Source organism: Anolis sagrei, chromosome X (assembly GCF_037176765.1).
Source record: "Anolis sagrei isolate rAnoSag1 chromosome X, rAnoSag1.mat, whole genome shotgun sequence".
NCBI classification, from domain to species: Eukaryota; Metazoa; Chordata; class Lepidosauria; order Squamata; family Dactyloidae; genus Anolis; species Anolis sagrei.
The window spans coordinates 99,748,334-99,760,350 of NC_090034.1; the positions used below are offsets into that span (position 1 = coordinate 99,748,334).

At 41.5% G+C, this 12,017-nt stretch overlaps 1 protein-coding gene across 6 annotated transcripts in view; it reads right to left on the minus strand.

Moving 5' to 3' along the window:
* LOC132780200 (BRD4-interacting chromatin-remodeling complex-associated protein) overlaps positions 1-11,013 on the minus strand; it is a 120,570-nt gene extending 109,557 nt beyond the window's left edge. Inside the window, exon 1 of one of the 6 annotated variants that reach the window (XM_060783775.2) lies at positions 10,883-11,013. The gene's annotated coding sequence lies outside the window, so the exon portion shown is untranslated. The remainder of the gene's footprint in view (positions 1-10,882) is intronic. The other 5 variants (XM_060783771.2, XM_060783776.2, XM_060783777.2 and 2 more) reach the window with 5 other exon arrangements.
* Between the last annotated feature and the right edge of the window lie 1,004 nt (positions 11,014-12,017).

The window sequence follows — 12,017 nt, forward strand, 5'->3', positions numbered from 1 at the left end:
GCCACACACACACACACACAACCCCACGCTCCATCACTCCCCCCACCGCCGCACACTCTTTATCAGGACAAAGAAAAAAGAATGGCACAATTTCTTTATCATTCTTGGAATGCACAGGAACTTCATTTCAGTCCTTGTGATAAATCCCGGTTTTGTAACTTTTAGAGCAGGGGTTGGAATAATGCAGCCTGAGATATGTTGTTGGACCGCAACTTCCATCAGTCTTAACGAATAGCCCCCGGTGGCACAGTGGGTTAAACCCCGTGCCGGCAGGACTGAAGACCGACAGGTTGCAGGTTCGAATCCAGGGAGAGGCGGATGAGCTCCCTCTACCAGCTCCAGCTCCTCATGCGGAGACATGAGAGAAGCCCCCCTCAAGGATGATAAAACATCAAATCATCCAGGCATCCCCTGGGCAACGTCCTTGCGGAAGGCCAATTCTCTCACACCAGAAGCGACTTGCAGTTTCTCAAGTCGCTCCTGACACGACAAAAAAAAATCACAACAAATAGTGAAGAATACAGAATCAATACATTGGAACATCATCTACAGCAGTGGTTCCCAACCAGGCCTGCAGCTTGGGGGGGGGGGGGGGGGGTAGGGGTTCAACCCCCCCCCTTGAAGTTTTTCAGGTTAAAAACAACAACCTTTTTTTTGTTTTTTTGGCCTTACTAACCTTGCATACCTTGTATTTTATACCTTTTATGGAGCAATAAGAGTCTTTGAACTGTATTAAAAATGTTGTTGTTGTGTTATCGAACTACTCTTCATTATTTACTAAAAAAAGTGTCAACCCCCCCCCCCCCCCGAAATCTTTTCTGGCTATGGCCCTGTTTTTGTTTTTTTTTTTTACCAAGTAGCACTTGATCAGGGACCACTCTCCAACATTAGTACCAAAAGAGTTACAAATCGGTTTTTGGTCAACTTCAGATGTGGTTTGGTTATTTGGCGTGGTGATTCAGAAATTTGCATGGGATAGACCACATCATCTCTAGTTTCTGATACAGAATATATGCCATTCAATAGTTGCCATCTGCTCGCCTACAGAAAACCATTTGTAATAAGTCTTGGCACTATATAAGAGCGTTTCGCAAGACCAGTCGCTCTCGTTGCAACGGTAAGGCTGTGGAACATATTTTAGTTCTTGCAGAGTAGACCACTGGTGGCCCATGGACCACAGGTTGGGAACCACTGATCTACAGGCTGGGTGTTATGGCCAATTCAATACATGCTTTCCTGGCATTGTGAAGTTCCAGTTCTTTCAGACAGGCCAAACCAACAATCCACTGGCATTGCTGATTTCACCTACTGTCCCATGATTATATTTTCATGATTGCTTTGAATATTTTCTACTTCTATATTGTTTCATATTCAGTGCAATAATTCTCAAATGCAGGGACATAATATTGCATTGGAGAGTTAAATGTTTCAAATGAATGGTCCTGTAATTGCCTACTGAGGGAATTCACCAATTGCGTTTTTGTAGGATGTATTGATTTTAATTGAGTTTCTAAGCCTTAACTCATGTACTGGTATTTTGTGAACATGAGTTTTTATCAATTGATAAGTAATATATTGGTTGTAAAGGTGGTATACCTACGTTCTGATGACATAATCCAAAAGCTTGGGTTAAGCAGTATATCCAGCTTTTATATCTTTTCAGAGATAAGATGGAAGAATGTGAAATTCAAGGCTTTTGGTTTTGTTCTATGTTCATACATAAGGAAACTAGGCATGGCACTTACTGACAAAAGTCATAATCCAATACAGAGATTGGACAAAAATCCTGGACCTCCTGAACCAATGGAAACAGTGTTTGCCCAGGAGACAAAAATTGAATGTCTACCCTGAGTGGCTGATAAACTGAATGGCAAGAAAGAAGAGCAGACTTTTATGTGCATTATATCCATATTTCATCCATAATATAATAAATGTAAGGGAGAAATTATGGTAAGCATTTATTTTCTGTCTTTTATTCCATGACGTTTTAGGCACACTGATGTTTTTCCTTCGTCTGAGAACCTTCTAGAAGCCACACATTGCATCTTCTGCTACTACTTACTGCTAAAGACTAACTTATAAAATTTCCCTGTTTTACTGTTAGTAAAACACAACACCATAGAAAGGGGGGAAGATATAAAGTGGTCAGTATAGACAAAAGTCAGTGCACAAATATGCTACCACAGGTCTATGTACACAAAAAGGAATAATAGATACAAGAGTTGGAAGAAATTCCCAAGGACTATCTACTCTAGTGGTACCAAATCTGTGGTCCATGGACCACCAGTGATCCCCAAGAACTAAAATATGGTCCGCGGCCTCACCATTACTACATTATTGAAACGAGAGTGACTGGTCTTGCAAAAAACCCTTATAGTGCCTTATAGTGCTGAGGCAACTGTAATGTTGGGAGGGGAGAGGCTGACTATCAATGAAAGGCACCACAACAAGCCTCCTGACTGCTGCTTCTCCTCCTCCCTCCCCAAACAGAGCCATGGAAGCAGGGGTGCCTTGGTGTCTTCATTTTTAGGCCCATTCCTGGGATTATTTGGGTTCTGATTCAGAAAAGTGCATTAGATAGAACACACCACCTATAGGGTTCTGACTCAGCTTACTTGTCCGAATGCATCTCCCTCTATGACCCACCTCGCAGTTTAAGATCATCCGGGGAGGCCCTGCTCTCACTCCTGCCAGCGTTGCAAATATGTCTGGCAGGGATGAGAGACAGGGCCTTTTCGGCTGTGGCCCCCCACCTGTGGAACTCGCTTCCCACTGAGGTAAGATCGGTTTCATCCCTCCAGTCATTTAGGAAGAAATTGAAGTCATGGTTCCAGGACCAGGCTTTTGGACAATAGGCATACTTTGGATATGGAATTGGATATGGAATTGACTGGAATGGTGATACGGCTATTAATACTGTTTTTTATTGTTTTAATGTTTTACTTATTGTTTTAATTGTTATTATATTGCTCTGTTATAGGTATTGGCATCGGATTGCTGCCAAATATAAGCCGTCCTGAGTCCCCCTTTGGGGGTTGAGAAGGAACGGGATAGAAATACTGGAAATAAATAAATACATAATAACATCAGCTCTAGATTTTATTTTATTTTTTTTGTGGCTCGGTAAATGGCGACTACTGGATGGCATATGTCCTGTATCAGAAACTAGATCAGATGTGGTCTATCCAATGCAATTTTCTGAATCAGCATCAAAAATAACCAAACCGAATCTAAAGTTGATGAAAAACTGATTTGTAACCCTTTTGGTACTAATGTTGGAGAGTGGTCCCTGGTCAAAGTGGTCCCTGGGCAAGTGGTCCCTAGTCAAAAGAAGGTTGGGAACCACTTGTATAGACCAAAGTCAATGCACAAACATGCTATCAATGCACAAACATGCTACCACGGCTCTATGTGCACAAAAAGGAATCACAGATACAAATGGTGACATAACTCCCAAGGACTATCTACTCAGGGCAGGTAAAACCTATGTAAAGCATGCCTGAGAGTTGGCTATCCACCCTCTATTTTCAAAAAATCCTCCTGATGAGGCAGTCTATTCCACGAGCAAACCACTCTTACCACTAGAAAGTTCTTCCTCATGTTTTGTTGTGATCGCCTTTCTGATAATTTGAATCTACTGGTTCAAACCCTATCATGTGAGGTAGCTGAAAACAAGTTCACTTCATCTTCCACACAGCAAGTGGTCAAATACTTAAAGATGGCTACCATGCCACCTCTTGGTCTTCTCCTCACTAAACTCAATCGACTCCAACAATTCCAGACTCTTCATCATCTTGGTCTTCCTTCTTTAGACACATTCTAGTTTAGTGACATCCTTTTTAAACTGTGGTGTCCTGAACCAGTGACATCCAACCACATCAGAACAGAGTAAACTATTCCGTATCTTGATCTGGACACTATACTTCCATTGATATAGTCTGAGGGTGCAATGGATTTATTTTTTTTTTGCTAACAATTCATACCACTGCCTTAACTTAAAATTACAATTAATAAATTACAAAATTGTATATTATTCAAGAGAAAGCAAGACACACATAGCAGAAAACAACCAATTCAGAAGGTTCAAAGCCAATGTCTAAATCCTACTGTCAGTGAGAACTAGAGTAAACGCAAAAAGCAATAGGATTCACCTACATGTTGACTCACATTTAACAATATATTTAGGTCTGTTCTTTTTGGATTTAGGATTTACAGCAATGTCTTCAATAAGTATAAAAATAATTCACACACAAAAAATCCTCCTTGAAGTAGATCCACAGTTTGAACAGGGCCAAAGCAAAAGCTCTCTTCTGAATCCCAACCAGTGATAACTTCACCATTTTTAGAACATGGAGAACAGCCAAGATATTAAGAGGCAAGTAGAGTCGTATGGGACAAGATTATCCTTTGCATATCATGGACGCAAACCATGTTGACATTTTTAAAGGTCATAACCAACACTTTGAGTTGTACCCAGAAACAAAAGGAAGCCAGAAAAGACTGTAAAATCAGTACCAAAGGTTCTTGAAGCCAAACACCCATCAATTATTATATTGTATTATGTTTTGGATCAGGGAAATTTCTGAAGACACTTCAAAGGCATCCTGCACCCCATACATAGTTTGTCATAATAATCTACCCAGAAATTATTAAAGGCATGGCAAGTTTGGACTTTCCCAGTAACGGGTAGAGCAGACATATTCTGGCCTAACTTCATCAAAAGCATCTTTGCTTCCAGACATAACCTTATAATCCAAGTGCAAATCAAGACTTGTCACTCCGTGATTTTTCAAGTTGAGTGTTACCCTAAATCAGGGGTCTTCAAACTAAGGCCCAGGGGCCCCTGCTCAGGGTAAACCTGAGTCTAAAATGATTTGAAAGCACACAACAACAACAACAACAACAGCAACAACTATCCTATCTCATCAGCCAAAAGCAGGCCCACACTTCCCACTGAAATACTAGTAAGTTTATATTTGTTAAAATTGTTCTCCATTTTAATTATTGCACTGTTTTTAAGTGTTTTTTTTTTGCACTACAAATAAGATATGTGCAGTGTACACAGGAATTCATTCATGTTTTTTTTTTCAAATTATAATCCCGCCCTCCAACAATTTGAGGGACTGTGATCTAGCCCTCTGTTTAAAAAGTCTGAGGACCCCTGTCCTAAATACTGATGCACCACTATTTCCTAAAAAATAAGCAACACTATTAGACCTGGATTAAGCTTCATTTTTTTTGTCCTTGCCCAATCTGTTACCACTTCCAAGCATTTACTATTAACATTTACTAATACGTATTAAATATGGGAGCTGCATTTATAGATCAGTATTACCTGAACAACTCTCCTGCTCTCTTTGTATAAATATCAAAACACATAATCAAAACTCTTGGTTGGGGAAGATGCATTACCCTATTATTCATCAGATCCTTAGACTGGCCATCAAAACACACAGCCCATCAGACACTATTGAGCTGCAACTCCCAGCATTCCTCACTACTACCTATGCTGAGTAGCTAGGGCTGCTGGGAGTTGCAGTCCAAACAATACCTAGACTTAATGGCACAACTTCCTCTTTCAGACTATCTCAAGCATCCTACAATTCAAAGAAGAAACATTCCAGGGTTTCTATTTATTTTCTTCTTGTTATGTAGTTAAGGAAGCCTGGTCTTTTTACGTTGTATAATATATAGTTAAAGGGGTAGTATTGGCATTGAAAGTAAGAAATTCAATTCCAACTAAAATAGCACAAATTCCATATTTTCATGTTTTCAATGAACTCTTTTTTTCTCCCAAAACATTCATAGCTGTCAATGATGACGAATCCCCTCTAGTTTCCACTTGACTTAATAGAATGGATCCACACCAACTGGTACACAATAATTTGGCACACATACAACAAAGCAAACTATGACAATTCCAAAAAAGCATCTATGGGGAAGGGGAGGGGGACCACTCTTATATAATGCTTTCTAAAAAGGAAAGGAAAAGAAAGGTTCAAATTTCAGCATAACAAGAAAAAAAACTGGATCTCCATTTTTAAGGGAATTAGTTAATCACAACTGCTGCTATTGATCTATTTCTTAATAGCATAAGAACAGCTGAACAACTGTTTCAGCAAATACATGAAATAAAATTAAAATGCTATCTAATGATTCTGACAGCAAAACCTTAAACTTAACCAAATTTTCAGAACTGCCTGAAAAATTTCTATAGGCCTTGCTTCATAATAAATGTATTCACGATCACAGGGAAAATAATGTCATCTATACACATTTATAATCAGGTAATTTTAGTGCAATAGCTAACTGGCCAAATGCTTAAGTAAATATTCTGGATTCCAGCAGTTAATAGAACCAGAATTATAAACAAAATCAATTTCAATCCAGGCAGGAATCAGACAGACCTTGAAGCTGCAAGGCTTTGCAATGCTAATCAAGGTTATTAATTGCAACATCCACACTTGCTCCCACACAATTGCCTCTTTTTCCCACCCTGGACATTCCACAGATATATAAACCTCCCTTGCTTAGTTTCCAATATACCTCACAACCTCTTAGGATGCCTGCCATAGATGAGGGCAAAGCATCAGGAGAGACTGCTTCTGGAACATGGCCATACTGCCCAGAAAACTCACAGCAACCCAGTGATTCCGGCCATGAAAGCCTTCGGCAATACAATCCCAAGCCATATCACTATATGTTTTAATTTTAGATCGTACTATTACTTGTAAATAACACAAAATACTTTAAAAAAAAGAAACAACCTAAAATTAATTCTCTTTAGGAATTAATATTAAGATCTTCCAAGTGGTATGGCCAAACTTGTTAAAATCCACCATTCCGAAGTCCACTCCAACAACAACAACAAATAATACATTTCAGTCCAGTTTCTGGTCTCCAGGAACCTTTCATTAACATTAATTTTAACCATATAATATTTTGATAAATATCACTACTACTGAAAATACGTCACTCAAGGGATGTTCATAGAACATGAATAAGATTACAGAAGCAAATGACCAAATTCAGTTGTAACATTGAAACTAAAGTTTCAGGTGTGAGTGGAGGGGGGTCTTCTTTTTTTTTTGTTTACTTCGGTTTTACAAAACATATATAGACTGATCTTTTGTGTGTTTTACTTCATTTATTACTATGAACTCTAAGGTATGTGAGGGTCACTCTGGATAAACTCCACAAGAGTAACTAAGTTGGACTACTATCGGGGCATACAGAAAGATAGGACAAGGTGGAGAAATAGTAGACTTCTTGTTTTCATGGCACTATGCGGCTTTCCTCTTGAACCATATCAGTATAAAACAGGCATGCAATAGATTGCGGGGAAGGCCAGAAGCCCAAGTCTGAGATTTTGTAAAGAGGAGGTTGGGGGCAGATTGGCAGAAGATAAACCTACTCTTGCTAGGTCTTCATTTATGGAACGTTAAGTATTAGGATACAGCATTTGGTAGCAATAATCACTTAGAGAAGAAATAGTAGACTTCTTGTTTTCATTGCACTGTGCAGCTTTCCTTGGGAACCATATCAGTACAAAACAGGCAGGCAATGGGTTGCGGGAGAAGGCCAGAAACCCAAGTTTGAGATTTTGTAAAGAGGAGGTTGGGGAGATTGGCAGAAGACAAACCTACTCCTGCTAGGTCTTATTTTATGAAACACTAGTCGTCCCCTGCCACGCATTGCTGTGCCCAGTCTGTGTATATGTGTTTTGTGTGTCTGTATATTTGTGTATATATGTGTGTTTGCATATATGTGTGTGGTTTTGCGCATGCGTTGTAATGTAATTTTTGGTTTTATGGCTTTTAAAGTCTCTTCTGCTGTGTTTTTCAGAGTTTTATGAGTGATGGTCACTCGTTGGCCTGATAGGTGTCTTGTGTCCAAATTTGGCATCAATTCGTCCAGTAGGTTTTGAGTCATGTTACTCCCACAAATGAACATTACATTTTTATTTATATAGATATGTGTTGGGATAGCCCAGGCATGGGCAAACTTCAGCCCTCAAGGTGTTTTGGACTTCAACTCCCACAATTCCTAATAGCCTAGGATAGCATTTGGTAGCAATAATCACTTAGAGAAGAAATAGTAGACTTCTTGTTTTCATTGCGCCGTGCTTCCCACTTGAACCATATCAGTACATAACAGGCAATGGATTGCGGGAGAAGGCCAGAAGCCCAAGTCTGAGATTTCATGAAGAGGAGGTTGGGGAGATTGGCTGAACATAAACCTACTCCTGCTAGGTCTTCCTTTATGGAAGATAAGTGTTAGGATATAGCATTTGGTAGCAATAATCACTTAGAGAAGAAATAGTACACTTCTTGTTTTCATTGCTCTGTGTGGCTTTCTCTTGAACCATATCAGTACAAAACAGGCAGGCCAGAAGCCCAAGTTTGAGATTTTGTAAAGAGGAGGTTGGGGACAGATTGGCAGAAGATAAACCTCCTCCTGCTAGGTCTTCTTTTATGGAACACTAGCTGTCCCCTGCCACGCGTTGCTGTGGCCCAGTCTAAGTGTATGTGTGTCTATATATTTGTGTATTTGTATATATGTATGTGGTTTTGTGCATGTGTTGTAATTTTTGTTTTTTGGCTTTTAAAGTCTCTTCTGCTGTGTTTTTCAGTGTTTTATGAGTGGTGATCACTCATTGGCTTGATAGGCGTATTGTGTCCAAATTTGGTGTCAATTCGTCCAGTGGTTTTTGTGTTATGTTAATCCCACAAACGAACTTCTTGTTGTCATTGCATGTGCGGCTTTCCTCTTGAACCATATCAGTGCAAAACAGACAGGTAATGGATTGCAGGAGAAGGCCAGAAGCCCAAGTTTGAGATTTCATAAAGGGGAGGTTGCGGACAGATTGGCAGAAGACAAACCTACTCCTGCTAGGTCTTCCTTTATGGAACGTAAGTATACGGATAGCCTGGGCATGGGCAAACTCTGGCCCTCCAGGTATTTTGGACTTCAGCTCTCACAATTCCTAACATAGCATTTGGTAGCAATAATCACTTAGAAAAGAAATAGACTTCTTGTTTTCATTGCTCTGTGCTGCTTCCCTCTTGAACCATATCAGTACAAAACAGACAGGGAATAGATTGTGGGAGAAGGCCAGAAACCCAAGTCTGAGATTTCATGAAGAGGAGATTGGGGAGATTTTTCCGAACATAAAACTACGCCTGCTAGGTCTTCCTTTATGGAACATAAGTGTTAGGATCTAGCATTTGGTAGCAATAATCACTTAGAGAAGAAATAGTAGACTTCTTGTTTTCATTGCTCTGTACTGCTTCGCTCTGGAACCATATCAGTACAAAACTGGCAAGCGATGGATTGCGGAAGAAGGCCAGAAAGAAGCCCAAGTTTGAGATTTCATGAAGAGGAGGTTGGCGAGATTGGCCGAACATAAACCTACTCCTGCTAGGTCTTCCTTTATGGAACATAAATGTTAGGATATAGCATTTGGTAGCAATAATCACTGTGAGAAGAAATAGTAGACTTCTTGTTTTCATTTCATTGTGCTGCTTCCCTCTTGAACCATATCAATACAAAACAGACAGGCAATGGATTGCGGGAGAAGGCCAGAAGCCCAAGTTTGAGATTTCATGAAGAGGAGGTTGGGGAGATTGGCCGAACATAAATCTACTCCAGCTAGGTCTTCCTTTATGGAACATAAATGTTAGGATATAGCATTTGGTAGCAATAATCACTTAGAGAAGAAATAGTAGACTTCTTGCCTCTAGAACATGGCCATATAGCCTGAAAAAACCCACAAGAACCTAGTGATTCCAGCCATGAAAGCCTTCGACAATACAGTAGACTTCTTGTTTGATTGCGTTGTGCTGCTTCTCTCTTGAACCATATCAGTACAAAAACAGACAGGTAATGGATTGCGGGAGAAGGCCAGAAGCCCAAGTTTGAGATTTCATGAAGAGGAGGTTGGGGACAGATTGGCAGAAGCCAAACCTATCCTTTTAAAAAAAAATCCAGACTCCAACAATCATGTTTCCACACACGGCCTGAATAAAAATATCCCTGTGCAGACACCACAAACACTAGATTTCCCCCTTTTTCAATCAGACACCACAGCAAATAAATAAATCCTTTTTTGCTTTTCCGGCCTTGCATTTGGCGAGATAAACAAACCAGAGACCTCCTATCTATCTACTAGGGATACTAGGGATGGGGGGAGGGCACTCTTTTGCATTTATTTTGGAAATGGGGGGGGGGGATGGGGGGATTTCCCTTTCCAATCTGACACCACAGCAAATAAATAAATCCTTTTTTGCTTTTCCGGCCTTGCATTTGGTGAGATAAACAAACCAGAGTCCTCATATCTTATCTACTAGGGGTGGGGGGAGGGCACTCATTTGCATTTATTTTGGAAATGGAGGGGAGGGGAACTGGGGGGGGGGGGGAGAGAGAGGTGGAGAGAAGCAAAACAGAAGATGCCTTTACTGCCAGGAAACCAATCAATTCCTCCCCACTCCTTCCAGAGGACACATCCTGGTCTCCCCCCATTATTCTAGAACCTGGAGGGGTCTACCAAGGAAGAGGGGAGGGCTCAGGGTGGGGGAGGTTACCCCCCAACAACACCCCCCTCCCTCAAGGATTAGAAAGGAAATGTATTCTCAATTTTTGGGGAAAAATAGGAAGGGGCCCCAATGGATAGAGAAGAGGTCTCTGGTTGTGTGCAGACAGAGGGATAGGAGGCTGCTTGTGGGGGAAGCAATGGGGAGGGAGCCGAGGAGGGGGAGGGGGGCCAGGGTTGTTTTTTCCTTCCTCCCCCCGGTGTTGTTTCCTCGCCCTGTCACAGCCCTGAGCCGCAGGTAGAGAGAGTTAAGAGATTTAAAGAGAAATTGCTACATTGTAACAAACTCACCGTGATGTTTGAGCAGCAGTCAGCGCGGGGTCTCCGAGACATCCCCGCACGGGCTCCCGAGGCAGGACCCCAGCAAGGCACAGGCTCATAGCGGGCCAGCGCAATGCCTGACTGCAAAGCACACCATAGATTACAACAGGGGAGCCAAAGCAAGGCGGGTTAAAAAAATAAAACAAAAGGAAATATAGAAAGCAAAAGTGGGAAAGGTTACTAAAAAAATACAATTTTTTTTCCAAAGGCAAATATTTTTTTCCCCCTCTTCCACTTAATTTGCATTTTGTGTGGCTCCGCCCCCTCCCTCTTTCAAAATAGCCACACGGGCACGCGCGCGCACGCACGCTCTCGGGAGAAGACATCATCGCCCGCCGGGGCTGTCAAGCGAGGTGGGAGGGGGGAATTAAAGGGGCCGCGCACCTTGAGTAACCTTCACTATTAGCATCTCTAGGGAGGGCGGGGAGAGAAGGAGACCCCCTCCTGGAGGGACAAGGAAGGAGGGGATACTAAACAACAACAACAACACCCTCACTACCTCTGAAGATGCTTGCCATAGATGCAGGCGAAACGTCAGGAGAAATGCCTCTAGAACATGGCCCTATAGCCCGAAAAAACCTACAAGAACCTAGTGATTCCAGCCATTGAAAGCCTTCGACAATACAACAACAACAAAACTTTATTTATATACCGCTCTATCTCCCTGAGAGCAGTTTCCAAGTAACATCACAAATACATACAAAGTAAACAACATAATTGTGCTTATAATATAATATGTTGTTGTTCATTCGTTCAGTCGCCTCCGACTCTTCGTGACCTCATGGACCAGCCCACGCCAGAGCTCCCTGTCGGCCGTTACCACCCCCAGATCCCTCAAGGTCAGTCCAGTCACTTCAAGGATGCCATCCATCCATCTTGCCCTTGGTCGGCCCCTCTTCCTTTTGCCTTCCACTTTCCCCAGCATAATTGTCTTCTCTAGGCTTTCCTGTCTCCTCATGATGTGGCCAAAGTACTTCAACTTTGTCTCTAGTATCTTTCCCTCCAGTGAGCAGTCAGGCTTTATTTCCTGGAGGATGGACTGGTTGGATCTTCTCGCAGTCCAAGGCACTCTCAGCACTTTCCTCCAACACCACAGCTCAAAAGC